Source organism: Chiloscyllium plagiosum, chromosome 1 (genome assembly GCF_004010195.1).
Source record: "Chiloscyllium plagiosum isolate BGI_BamShark_2017 chromosome 1, ASM401019v2, whole genome shotgun sequence".
Lineage (NCBI taxonomy): Eukaryota > Metazoa > Chordata > Chondrichthyes > Orectolobiformes > Hemiscylliidae > Chiloscyllium > Chiloscyllium plagiosum.
Genome location: NC_057710.1, coordinates 28,528,683 through 28,542,258, shown reverse-complemented (window position 1 = coordinate 28,542,258; position 13,576 = coordinate 28,528,683).

Here is a 13,576-nt window from a genome sequence, read left to right as displayed (position 1 = left end):
TGGCAGATGGAGTTTAATTTAGATAAATGTGAGGTGCTGCATTTTGGGAAAGCAAATCTTAGCAGCACTTATACACTTTATGGTAAGGCCCTGGGGAGTGTTGCTGAACAAAGAGACCTTGGCGTGCAGGTTCATAGCTCCTTGAAAGTGGAGCTACAGGTAGATAGGATAGTGAAGAAGGCGTTTGGTATGCTTTCCTTTATTGGTCAGAGTATTGAGTACAGGAGTTGGGAGGTCATGTTGTGGCTGTACAGGACATTGGTTAGGCCACTGTTGGAATATTGCGTGCAATTCTGGTCTCTTTCCTATCGGGAAGATATTGTGAAACCTGAAAGGGTTCAGAAAAGATTTACAAGGATGTTGCCAGGATTGGAGGATTTGAGCTATAGGGAGAGGCTGAACAGGCTGGGGCTATTTTCCCTGGAGCGTCGGAGGCTGAGGGGTGACCTTATAGAGGTTTACCAAATTATGAGGGGCATGGTTAGGATAAATAGGCAAAGTCTTTTCCCTGGGGTTGGGGAGTCCAGAACTAGAGGGCATAGGTTTAGGGTGAAAGGTGAAAGATATGAAAGAGACCTAAGGGGCAACTTTTCACACAGAAGATAGAATGAGCTGCCAGAGGATGTGATGGAGGCTGGTACAATTGCAACATTTAAGAGGCATTTGGATGGGTATATGAATAGGAAGGGTTTGGAGGGATATGGGCCGGGTGCTGGCAGGTGGGACTAGATTGGGTTGGGATATCTGGTCGGCATGGACGGGTTGGACCGAAGGGTCTGTTTCCGTGCTGTACATCTCTCTGACTCTTTGACTCTAGAGTCGACTGAATGGCTTCCTTCTGGACTTCCTTGTGTTTTCTTTCTCTCTCACTGTTTGAAATAAAGTTTGTCTACATTATCCTGGTGAAAATATTGTCAAAATAAACGTTTTGAAATTAATTCTTCCAGTTGTATTTCACATTAGTTTTAAAATAAGATGCATGCTGCTGTAGGCTGAGGAGATGTATTCACAGAATCTTGTTGATGTGTTGTGAAAAATTCAATGCATTTTATTTGTGCGGTCTGTGAGGTCCTCAAATGAAAGCTAGTTAGTAACCCTTCAACACACCAAGGGAAAATTTAAGGCTGACACCGAGTTCGTTTCCTCAGTTATTGAAATATGGCTGATTAAAATAAGATCGTATTAGATATAGGAATCAACAGATGTTTGACTTTTCGAATAAGGTCTGACTGCTATCGTGTTGGGGATCTCCCAGAATGGCCACAAAGTTTGCCATGATCCAATATGGCAGGTGAGGCTGCCAGAAGTAATTTCTGGGATCCTCTCATTTTGAAAATGTTGGGACTCCATCAAGCCTGGAAATGGGAGTGGGACATCCCTTTTACTGGAGTGATACAATCACAGAGGTCTAATGCTGAAGGAAGCCAATCAGCCCCATAGTGTCTGCACTGGCTCTTCAAATAAGCATCATCACCCAGTGCCAACTTTCTGCTTTTTCCCCACAACGTCTCACATTATTTCTATCCAAATAGTCATCCAATGCTCTCTTGAACGAATTTGTGTGCCCTGGTTTTCTCTGATGCCTCAACTATGGGTTGCTGCAGATAAACCAGTCCAAATTATGATAGCAACTTAAAAATGAGAGACACTCACTGAAATAATTCATAAACAAATTCTCTGGATTGGACATTGCAGGCCCTTGAGAAGTATTTTATCCTCTCTCTTGGAATGGAGTGTATCCAGCAGGTCCTCAAACCCAGGTGTTTCAGCTGGTGTTTCCAACCTCGCAAATGCCTCCAGTTTGTCAACAACCTACACATTCATGGGCTCCTTTTGACCTCATGAACTTGATGGGTGTGCCTGTGTCTGAATATTGTCCTGGCTTTTCCTGGATTTGAGACTGATTCAGAATCTGGGGAGTTGTGAATGGTTCTAAACACTAAGCAAACATCCGTGAATATCCCCAGTGTCGACTATATGATGGAGGGTAGGCCATTGATAAAGCATCTGGGCCTAGGATACCAGCCTGAGTAACTCTGGCAGTGATGGCTTGAGATTGAGATTGACCTCCAACAAGCTATCTTCATTTGTGTTGGGTGTGACTCCAACCAGTAGAGTTTCCCCATGATTCCCTTGACTTAATTTTGCTTGGGTCTGCAATCCTTTAGAGTTTGTTTCCATGCTGAAGATACAGAAGTTGTGAACATACCCTGGTGGATACTGGGTAACATTCAGCCAATCACAGTCTCTATGCCCAACAGATGGTCAGTCTTAAGATTTGTCAACAACATAACTAAACTCAAATATAATGAACTGTTACCTATGTCTTTACATACATACTGCTGAGTTCTGAGTTATTGTTGTTTTATGACTATGAAATGTAAGGAAAACACACATACCCATGAAAACACATATGAATTTGAACAGAAGTGGGCCATTTAGCCCCTCTATCCCGCTTGGCCATTTGATATAACCAAGGCTGAGTTGATGATGATCTCACCTTGACTTTCCTGTCTATCACTGATAACCTTGATTTGATTCGGTTTGATTTGATTTATTGTAGTGACATGTACCTAAGTACAGTGAAAAGTTTTGTTCTGTGTACAATCTTTGCAGGTCATAGCAAACAAGGACATTCAGATCATAGAGTGCATCTAACAGCACAAGGCATACAAGGTTATGACTGCACAGGAGATACACAAAGCAAGATCAACAATATTTGAAGTTATTTGAATCTTTTACTCCTTTGTCCATCGAGAGTCTTGTCACTCAGCTTGAAACCTGTTTATTGGTACCTATAGTTCCCCTTGTTTCTGGGAAGGTGAACTCCACAGACTAATGAGTATCTGATAAACAAACATCTGCATTTCTATCTGAAGTGGAAGAACCCTTATTTCTAATACAAATAAAACAGAAAGTACTGGAGAAACTCAGCAGGTCTGGCCACATCTGTGGAAAGAAAAACAAGAGTTAATGTTTTTAGTTCGATATGACTCTTATTTTAAACTCTGTCCCCTCGCTCTAGTCTCTCCCATAAGGAAAATGATCCTGTCAGCATCCACCCCGAAAAGGTTTGATGTCAAAGCTCGGTTAATGTGGAAAAGTACACTCCTGACGGTCCAAGATTACCAGTGAGCCAAGCAAACAGGTTTATTTTCCACATGACAGAAGAAAGGTGAACAGCCTAAATAACTGAGACTATAATGTGTTCTAGACTTCCTCCACAGGAGCCGCAGACCGAGCTCCACATGCCAGAATATCCCATTAGTAGGAGTGAAGGTTTTGTGTGCCCCACTAGTTTTTAAAAAGTTTTTTTTAGAATTTATGTTATGTCATAGTCTCATAGTCAGTCTACCGCTTTATTCATCTCTACAAGAATGTCTGCAAAATAGAAGAGCCATGTCTGGACTGCAATGCTTCATAAAGGTACAGTAACTTCATTGTTTAAATGCCAAATCTTATCTGGTGCTAGGCTTCATCAAAATGTTTATGTGCCGGAGTAAGAAGCAGAGGGACAGTATGCATTCAAGCCCTCTGAACTGGATTTGGTTAAATCATGACTACTCTGTACTTCAGCTTCACTTACCCATCTTTATTCAATATCCATCGATACCCTAACAAAAATCTACCAACACCAATCTTCAACAATGTTGCAATGTCCACTGCTTTTTGGAGATTAACAATTGAGATTTGCATTACCTTTGATTTAAAAAGTACTTCTTGATTTCAGTTCTAAACAAAATTAGCATAAAGCTATTAGAATGAGGTTCACAAATAGCAACTCTGTATCTATGCTGTTAAAACTCTGCAACTGGTCACAACACGAACATCTAGATTCAAGTGAATGTAAACCAAGTTTATCCATTGTAGTTTAATCCTTCAAGTTCCGATACCATTCTATATTGTACTATCATCCCTGAGGTTTGGTGCTTAAGTTTGAGAGCATTGGTCCAGATGGGATCAGATTATGTCTTGACCTGTAAAGCCAAGTCACCACTACATCACATTTAAATTCCCTATTCCTTTGAGAGAAACAATCACCAAAGCTCATTCACATTTACAGACATTAGATGTAGTGCATAATAACATCCAAGAATTCTTTCAAGTTCACCTGGGTGATTAGTATTTGAGACTGTAAATAGACTATTTTGCAACTAAAGAAAACATTCTACATCCATGGCAGGAAAACAAGCCTGAAGGCAGCCAGATTGAAGTGAATGGGAATTATGGGAAAGCTCTCCACTGGTTGGAATCATACCTGGCGCATAGAAAGGTGGTCATGGTTATTGGAGATCAATCATCTCTGTTCCAGGACATCTCTGCAGGAGTTCCTCAATGTAGTGTTCCAGGCCCAACCACCTTCAGCTCTTCATCAATGCCCTTCCCTCCATCATAATGTCAGGAATGGAGATATTTGCTGATGATTGCACAATGTTCAGCATCATTTGTGATTCCTCAGATACTGAAGCAGGCAATGGCCATCTCTAATGAGAGAGTCTCACCCTCCCTCATTGACATTCAGTCGCATCATCATTGCTGAAACTCCTGCCATCAACATCCTGTGAGCAATGTAAGTGGTCCAGCCAGATAAACTGTGGCAGCAAGAGCAGGTCAAAGGCTGGGAATTCTATGGTGAACAGGTCACCTCCCAACACCCTGATACCTGTCCAAAATCTAAAGGTACAAGTTAGGGGCAGCACAGTGGCTCAAGTGCTAGCACTGCTACCTCACAGTGACAGGGACCTTTGTTTGATTCCTCAAGCAACTGTCTGTGTGGAGTTTGTATATTCTCCCTCTGTCTGAGTGGGTTTCCTCTGGATGCTCCAGTTTCCTCCCACAGTCTAAAGCTGTGTAGGCTATGTAGATTAGCCATGGGAAATGTGAGGTTACAGGACTTGGGTAGGATGCTTTTTGGAGGTATGGACTGGATGGGCCAAATGGCCTGCTTCCATGTTGTGGATACTATGATTCTAAACTAAGAGTGTGATTGAAAACTCCCCATTTACCTGAATGGGTTAAGAGTAGATATGGTCCATCAAGCCTGCTCTGTTGTTAGATCTGATCAGCTGGTCACTCCAGCAACACTGAGAAAGCTTAACATAAACCAAGAAAAAATACCACACTTGATCAATAAACAAACAACTGCCTTAAACATTGGTTCCATCAACCAACAGAGACAGTACTATAAGATCCACTGCAGCAACTCACCAAAAATCCTTCAACAGCACCCACCAAATTCGTGACCAATCATCCTGACTTGGAACTATATCATTGCTGCCTCAGTGTCACTGGATCAAATTGCCTGGTCTAACTCCCTAACAGCACAGTGTCTGTACATACATCTCATGGAATAAAGCAGTTCAAAAAGACAGCTCATCACCGCCTCCTATACAGTCATTAGGGATGGGTACTACAAGCTTGTTTTGCCAGCAATGCTCACATCCCATGCATAAAGAAAGAAATATATTTCTCACAACTTCCTAACTGCTATCCAATTATTCAAATATTACAGTCATAGAGTCATAGAGCAAACAGGCCCTTTGGTCCAAACTGGACCACAGCATCGTCAGTTTCGTAACATGCTAAAGTTGGATGATGAGGTATTCAGTGTGGATTTGCTGTATCATTCTAAAGTGCATTGGCTATCGCAGGGACAGGTGTTAGAACAAGTTTTATCTTTGCGAGAAATTTTATGAAGAACAGAGTCAGCAATGCGAATTAGTGAAAGAAGATTTCTATAGAAATGCTGCATTTCTGTGTGATATCATGCCAAAGCAAAATGACTTGAATATTTCTTTGTGAGGCAAAACTAGGTCTATATAAGATATGTGGCAAAAAATCCAAGCATTTCGAAAAAAGCTATCTTTTTTCAAAACTCTTCTTCTTCAAAAGGAAATTTCGGATGAACATTTTCCCCAGTCAGTAAAGGTCATTGATGAACAGGAGGATTCTTGCGAATCATTTGAAGAATACGCAGCTGTTATAGATACAATGAAAGGTTCTCTGACTTTGAGAATCATGACATCACACTCAAATTAGCATTTCAACCTCTCCTAGTTGATGTCTCCAAGACTCCTAAAGAACTACTGATGGAATTGATTGAGCTCTCAGAAGATGACATTTTAAAGTCCTTATTTGATGCTAAGAAAGATCCGATTGAAATATGGAAAAATGCAATAGAATATCCATGCCTTCGGCAACATGCACGAGAAATGCCTTCTTGCTTTTCAACCACTTATTGCTGCGAATCTATATTCTCCTACTTAACCAAAATCAAGACGCCTTTAAGGTCACAAATGACGGATACCCATCTAGAGGATCAGCTAAAACTGCAGACCTCCACGCTGCAACCAAATATTCAAATGCTTTCCTACAAAAAGCAGTCACAACAAAGTCATTAAAAGGTTAGTTAACTTTAGAATTAACATTTTTTTTTCATTTTTTTAGTTAGTTAGTACATAGTAGTTAGACTTTTACAAAATAATGTGAATTATGAAGAATATATAATTGAAGTTTCTTGGATGCGGCCTTATTAGATTACAACTAACAGAATGCGGCCTTCCAACATGAAAACGTTTCCCACCTCTGTTCTAAACCTTACCCATCCATGTACCTGTCCAAATGTTTTTTAAATATTGCTAGTATACCTGCCTCTACCACTTTCTCTGGCATACACGCCTGGTTCTCTGTGAGAAGAAGTTGCCCCTCGGGTCTTTCTTAAATCTTTCCCCTCTTACATTAAACTTACGTCCTCTAGTTTTCAATTTCCCCATCCCTGTGAAAAAGACCTTAGCTATTCACTTATCTACATGCCTCATGATTTTATACACCTCAATAAGGTCACCCCTCATTCTCTCTCATGTTCCAAGGAATAAGTGCTATCCTGGCCAATGTCTCCCTGTAATTCAAGCCTACTAGCTCTGGCAACATCCTCATAAATCTTCTTTATGCTCTTACCAGTTTAATTATGTATTTCCTATAAAACTGTACACAATATTCCAAGTGCAGCCTCAACAATGACTTATACAATTGTAACATAACTTTCCAACTCCTATATTCAATTTCCCGACTGATGAAGGCTAGCATGCTAAATGCCTTCTTCACCACCCTGTCTACCTGTGACACCACTTTCAAAGGACTATCTACTTGTACTCCAAGATCCCTCTGTTCCACAACACGTCTCAGGATCTTTCCATTCACTATATAAGTCTTATCTTGGTTTGACTTTCCAAAGTGAAACACCTCACACTTATCTATATTGAATTGCATTTGCCAATTCTCAGCTCTGTTTCCCATCTGATCAAGATCCCTCTGTAGCTTTTGATAACCTTCTTCGCTATCAATTTTGTATTGTCCATAAACTTACTAATCATGCCTTTTACATTCATATTCAGATCATTTATGTAAATAACAAATAATAATATCCAAGCATCAACCCCTGTGGCACCAATTCCCATTCACACTCATAATGCTGGCAATATTTGGAAAAACAGTAATCAAATGAACTCAAAACAATAAATCAACTCATGACGAGTGAATGCATTTCTTTCTGTTGTTTGGTGAGAGGAACATTAACGTTATCCTCCCATCAAATAATATCTCTCAATCTTTCATATTGACCTGACCCAGACAGAATCTGCATTTGGCAGGTTATCCATAGGAGAGAACTTTTAACAATGTAATTCTCACTGAGTGGTGTGATGTTGAATCAACAACCTTCTAATTCAGAGATGAAAGCCAGACTGAAGCAAAATACGAAATTTAAAAAAACTGGAAGAACTGGGGATGCTGTAAATCAGAGACAAAAATAGATATTGCTGGAAAGACGCGACCCAAAACGTTAACTCTGATTCCTCACCATAGATACTGCCAGACCTGATGAACATTTCCAGCAATTTTGATTTTTGTCTCTGAAGCAAAATACAGCAGATGCTGGAAATCTGAAATATAAACAAAAAGTGCTAGAGAAACTCAGCAGATCTGGCAGCACCTGGGAGAGAGAAAAGAATGAAGGCATTCAGTCCAGTATGACCCACCTTCCGAACTGCTTCAGAAGAATCATGGACTTGAAACATTAACTCGCTCATCTCTCCACTGCTGCTGCCAAATCTGCTGTGATTTTCCAGCACTTTCTGTACTTAAGCCAAACTGACAGTGACTATAGAATGAAGTTTGAGTGAACAGCTGTTTTCGTGCATATAAAGATTGGATAGTAAGTAAGGACAGACTGAAGAACAAAACTAAAACGTGCCTGGAGCAGCTCAGCTGTTTGTGACGTGGTCAGAGCTGAAGAAGGTATAATAAACAAATTTCTTTGAGTTTATTTTAATGCTTGATTTTCAGTGTTTCTGTCTTGTCTCTCTCAGTCTGGCCACCTGATGGTTAATCATGATACAGATCCCATGGCATCATATACACACTCTATCCTCCATCCTTGCAACCAAGTTAGCTGGTCATGTTGGAAGTGGACAAGAAATCAAATTTAAGAATTTAATCAGATTGGTAGATCCAAAATTAAGCTACCATCCCTAGGATGACTCTGCTGTTGCAGTGGAAGAGGATATCCTGACACTAAGCCTTAGCTCTATACTATAACTGCACCCTAACTTTTGCCATGTGATGGTCTGCACTGCTCTCCTGTTTCTTTTGTGCTTGTAATCTTTGGAACAGTCCTATGTAGCAGTCATTCAAAGAGGGAATTATACCTTATTTGAGATTGATACCTTTCATGTAAAGTGTAGTGATTGTAACGAGGTCAACCTGGTGGACCTCATAGAATATGAGTTCCCTGATTGGGGCTGTTAATCTCATCCAACAGAGAGCTCTGGCTGACAGATACGAAAAGCATGTCAGACATCTTGATAACCCTGAGAGTTGGCTCTGAGGCAGCTGGATCTATGTCAAGGACTCTCCATATATAAATGAAGGGTGATTTGGTGATGGGATACTGGCCTCTGTAGAGCAATTTCATAAACTACTTCACAAGACTGACTGATCAGAGTGATTTAAGCCCTCATGTCTCAGTGCATCTGTGTCAAAACAACCATGGCTTGTTGGAATTTGGATATTGTTAGCTAAAAAGAAGAAATAACTTACATTTATTTCTTTCATGCCTGTCATGAATCTCTTTATATCCCAAAGTTCTTTACAATAATTTCATTATTTTTATAGTGCACTTATTGTAATGTAGGAAACATGACAGCTGATTTACACAGAGCAAAATCCCAAATCAGCATTCTGATAAATGACCAGATTGATTCTTTCAGTGACATTAGTTAAGGGATTAAATGTTGGCCAGGGCACCAAGGATATTTCACCTCCTCTTCGAAATCCTACCACAAGATATTTTATACCCACCTGAGGGAGCAGGTGTAGCCATTGTTTACCCTCTCACCCAAAGGCAGTAAGATCTTAAATGAAATGTTTCAGTTACCGTGCCTATTATAGTGATTGTAATCAGGTCAGCCAGCTAGACGTCTTGGATTAAGAGTTCCCTGACTGGGGCTGTTAATCTGTTTCAATCAGGAAGACCTGACTGACATAGAAAGCATGAGTGTCAGAGATACTGATGCACTGGTGCCTGACTCTGAATGGGGCATTACTATAGTCAAGGGCTATTCATTTGTAAATAAAAAGTGACTTGGTAACAGAATACCAGCCTCTGGAGTTATTTCATCTATAATCAATTTGGAATCTTCAGGGACTAATTTGCTCTTAAAATATGTATACTAAGAGGTGGATTAGATGTTTGCACCAAGTCAGATGACCATTACAATTTCTGTATAGACTCAGGAATATTTCAAGTCTCTGGAAAGATGTGATTTAAATAACAATGAGTAGAGTGTCACTCATTTGGATAGATCCCATCTCTGGAATTTGTACCTGGTGGTTTATGAAAAAGATCAAAGATGAAGGCTTCCAGATTACATGTCTCTACATTCAGCTGTCGTGCACAGTTTGTGACATTTGAGCCTGATATGGGGGAGAAGGGGAAATTGACACCCTACAATGCAAACAGGCACCCGAAGGTCATGGTGAATGGGAATAGACAAACATGGGCTATTCTTTTCCACCATGATCAGCAGAACTCAGCACAATATCCGACCCTGCCAGTCTGGGTTAAGGTTTCCTCTGGGGTCATTGTGATCTCAGCTGTCTGAAGGACTGGAGCAATGGAAGAAGGTCAACCACCTTTGCCACTCTGCCAGCATAAGTGCCACCATCTATCTTTTGCTATAAGTGTTCCTTCAACATCTGCTACTGCACCGATCTACTACAAAGGCTCATGCTCTAGCTCTCTCACTATTGCATGCAAAATCTTCTGTCACTCTCTCTCACCTGCTTAATTCTCCCACACCACAAACCCTCAATTCCTTGGAACACCTCAACACCTTCCCGCCAATGTCTGTCCCCGCCTGCCACCAGAACCAGCAGCTGTCCCAGTCAATTTCAATTCCCATAATACCTCAATTTCTCTCATTCCAGGAGAAGACGGTGTGGGCGACATAGTAGCTCAGCGGTTACCACTGCTGCCTCACAGGGTTCAATACCAGCCTGCCTGTGTGGGGTGGCGCATTTCCCCGTGTCTGCATGGGTTTCCTCCAGGCGCTCTGATTTCCTCCTACAGTCCAAAGATGTGCAGACCAAGTGAATTGGCCATGCTAAAATTGCCCATAGTGTGAAGTGCATTAGTCAGAGGGAAATAGGTCTGGGTGGGTTACTCTTTGGAGGGTCGGTGTGGACTTGTTGGGCCAAATTGCCTGTTTCCATACTGTAGGGAATCTAATCTAAAAAGACAGTCATAATAGGGCAGAAAGAGTCAAGACAGACATTAGGTTGCTTGACATTGGGCTCCTCACCCGTTATGGAAGTGGGGATCCTGACAGATACTACCTTTAGAGGTTGACAGACCATATCCGAAGCGATAGACTGCTATTGGAGGCTGCCCTTGATATCCGTGCTGGGACAACCTGACTGAAGTGCCTCTTCTTTAACTTAATGGAGGATTTCTGACAACCACGACAAGATAACACTGTGGTGAGATCGAACTGCTAGAAATGACAGGGCAAGGCCAGGATGCTGTGAGCATCCAGACAGGCTCACAGTAAGTCAGCGTTATGACATTGAGTGACCAAAGCAATAAATGGGCAATAAATGCTGACCCAAGCAGTGATATCCACATTCCATGAATGAATCAAAAAAGAAAATGTTTTGATCTAGAATATCACTCTTTACCTTCCTTCATAAACATGAGAAATGGTGGTATTGATACAACATGAATTAGATTCATTGCACCATCTATCGCCAATGGTGAAATATTAGTCTTTTTGACATAGTCCTGTCATACTCACTTACACCAAATCATATGACCTCACTCAATTCCAGTCGATAATGCCACATGAATGTTGTATAATGTCATGGACCTGCAGGGGTTAATGCAGGGCTCCTGCAATTCGATTGATGTCACACTCAGTCCGTGGATGATCTAAATACATCCCAGTGATAAAGGCCCATTTCAATAACAAACAATGCTTCATATACCGTTTTAATGAAAAAATATTGTACTCGGTTTGAAACCTTATTGAAAAAGTTTTGAGAAATCTCAAAAGAGTAAACTGTATCTAAGGTGCTCGCACATTTTTATTGGTTTCATCCTTTACTCAGCAACACAGAGACTCTTTTTCAAACCAAAGGAGATTTTGAAGTAACTTATTTTGAGAGGAAAATCTCCTACGACTGTATTTTTACTCAATATCAACAGTTTGGCTACACCCATGTTAGCAAATTCAGCTTATTAAGCTGAGATAGAAAATATTGTTTCCATGAAAAGCCGACTTGGTCTGAACCAATGGGTTGGGGGACAAATCGATTGTTGGATAAGTCTTACTAACTACACAATCAATCTTTTCCCCCACCCCCTCATCCCATGACTGTTAGTTCCTCAAGGAGAGCAGGCTCAGTGGATTATTTCCCACAGTGTATATGCACAGTATCCATTGCTGTTTCCATGACGACTGATAGGTCAGCACTGCAAACATGGGGATCAGTAAGACCATGCCAAAATCTTTGAACCATTCATGTATTAATAGAATCTTAGAGTGCAGAATGAGACCATTTGGCCCAATGAGCTTGTGCCAGCTCTTTCAGAGAACAATGCATTTCCTGCTCTTTCCCAATTACTGGATATACACTAATTGAAACTAGGCTTCATAGTGATCATTTTCACTTCAATTACAATGGACTTGCTGGCTCCTCACCAGTTACCACCAAAGAATAACATTGAACACAGTCTGAAAGATGAAAAGTGGTACAAATTTAGATGCCAAGTCTTGAATTGAGTAATTTGCATTAATTTACTAAATTATCATAATTAGCCGAAGTGAGAAAATATTGTTTTGAGGTTAAGCTAATCTTTAGACAGAATAGCGACGTTCATTGATCCAACACGTTGAAAAATCAAGGATACGCCTGTGAACAGTGATGAACAAAATCCCAACCTCATAAATCATGCATTTCAAATGTGTGTAACAGTCATCTACAATTATATATCAGTCTTAATGCATAAAAGCAAGAAGATAATCATGCAGAGGCATAATCAGACAAAAATACATGTAAATCTTGGTCAAAAAGGTGAGTTGTAAAGAGGATCTGAAAGGTGAATTGAATCGAATCGAAGTGAATCGAATCGAATGTCACGTGAACCGAGGCACAGTGAAAAGTTTTGTCTTGCGAGCAATACAGGCAGGTCACAGAGTTAAGTAGCATAGGTAAGTGAATAATAGGTAAACAGCGACAAAAACAAAAACACAGGTACTGGTGAATGCCATGAGTTTGTGAGTCCATTCAGTATTCTGACAGCAGTAGGGTAGAAACTGTTTCGAAACCGGCTGGTGTGTATGTTCAGGCTTCTGTACCTTCTTCTTGATGGTAGAGGTTGTAGAAAAGCATTGCCAGGATGGGATGGATCTTTGAGAATGCTGGCGGCCTTTCCTTGACAGCGGGCCAGGTAGATGGATCCTATAGATGGGAGGTTGGCTTTTGTGATTATCCGGGCCGAGTTCACCACTCTCTGTAACCGTCTCTGATCTTGAATGGTACGTATGTTGCCATACCAGGTAGTGATACATCCAGACAGAATGCTCTCGATGGCGCACCTATAAAAGCTGGCAAGGGTATTCTCATCATGCCAAATTGCCCCAACTGCCTGAGGAAGAGGAGACATTGTTGGGCCTTTGTAACCAGTGTGTCCACATGAAGAGTCCAAGAAAGCTTGTTGTGGATGACCACTCCCAGGAGCTTGACACTCTCCACTCGTTCCACCTCTGTGCTGTTAATGCATAGGGGGACATGAGTAACATCCCGCCGAAAGTCAATAATGAGTTCCTTGGTTTTGCTGGCATTGAGAGCTAGGTTGTTCTCAGTGCACCATTTTTCCAGGTCTTCCACCTCCCGTCTGTAGTATGTTTCGTTCCCATCTGAGATTTTACTGACTATGATGGTGTCATCAGCGAACTTGTAAATGGCATTGGTCTGGTATTTGGTGACGCTGTCATGGGTATACAGTGAGTACAGTAGG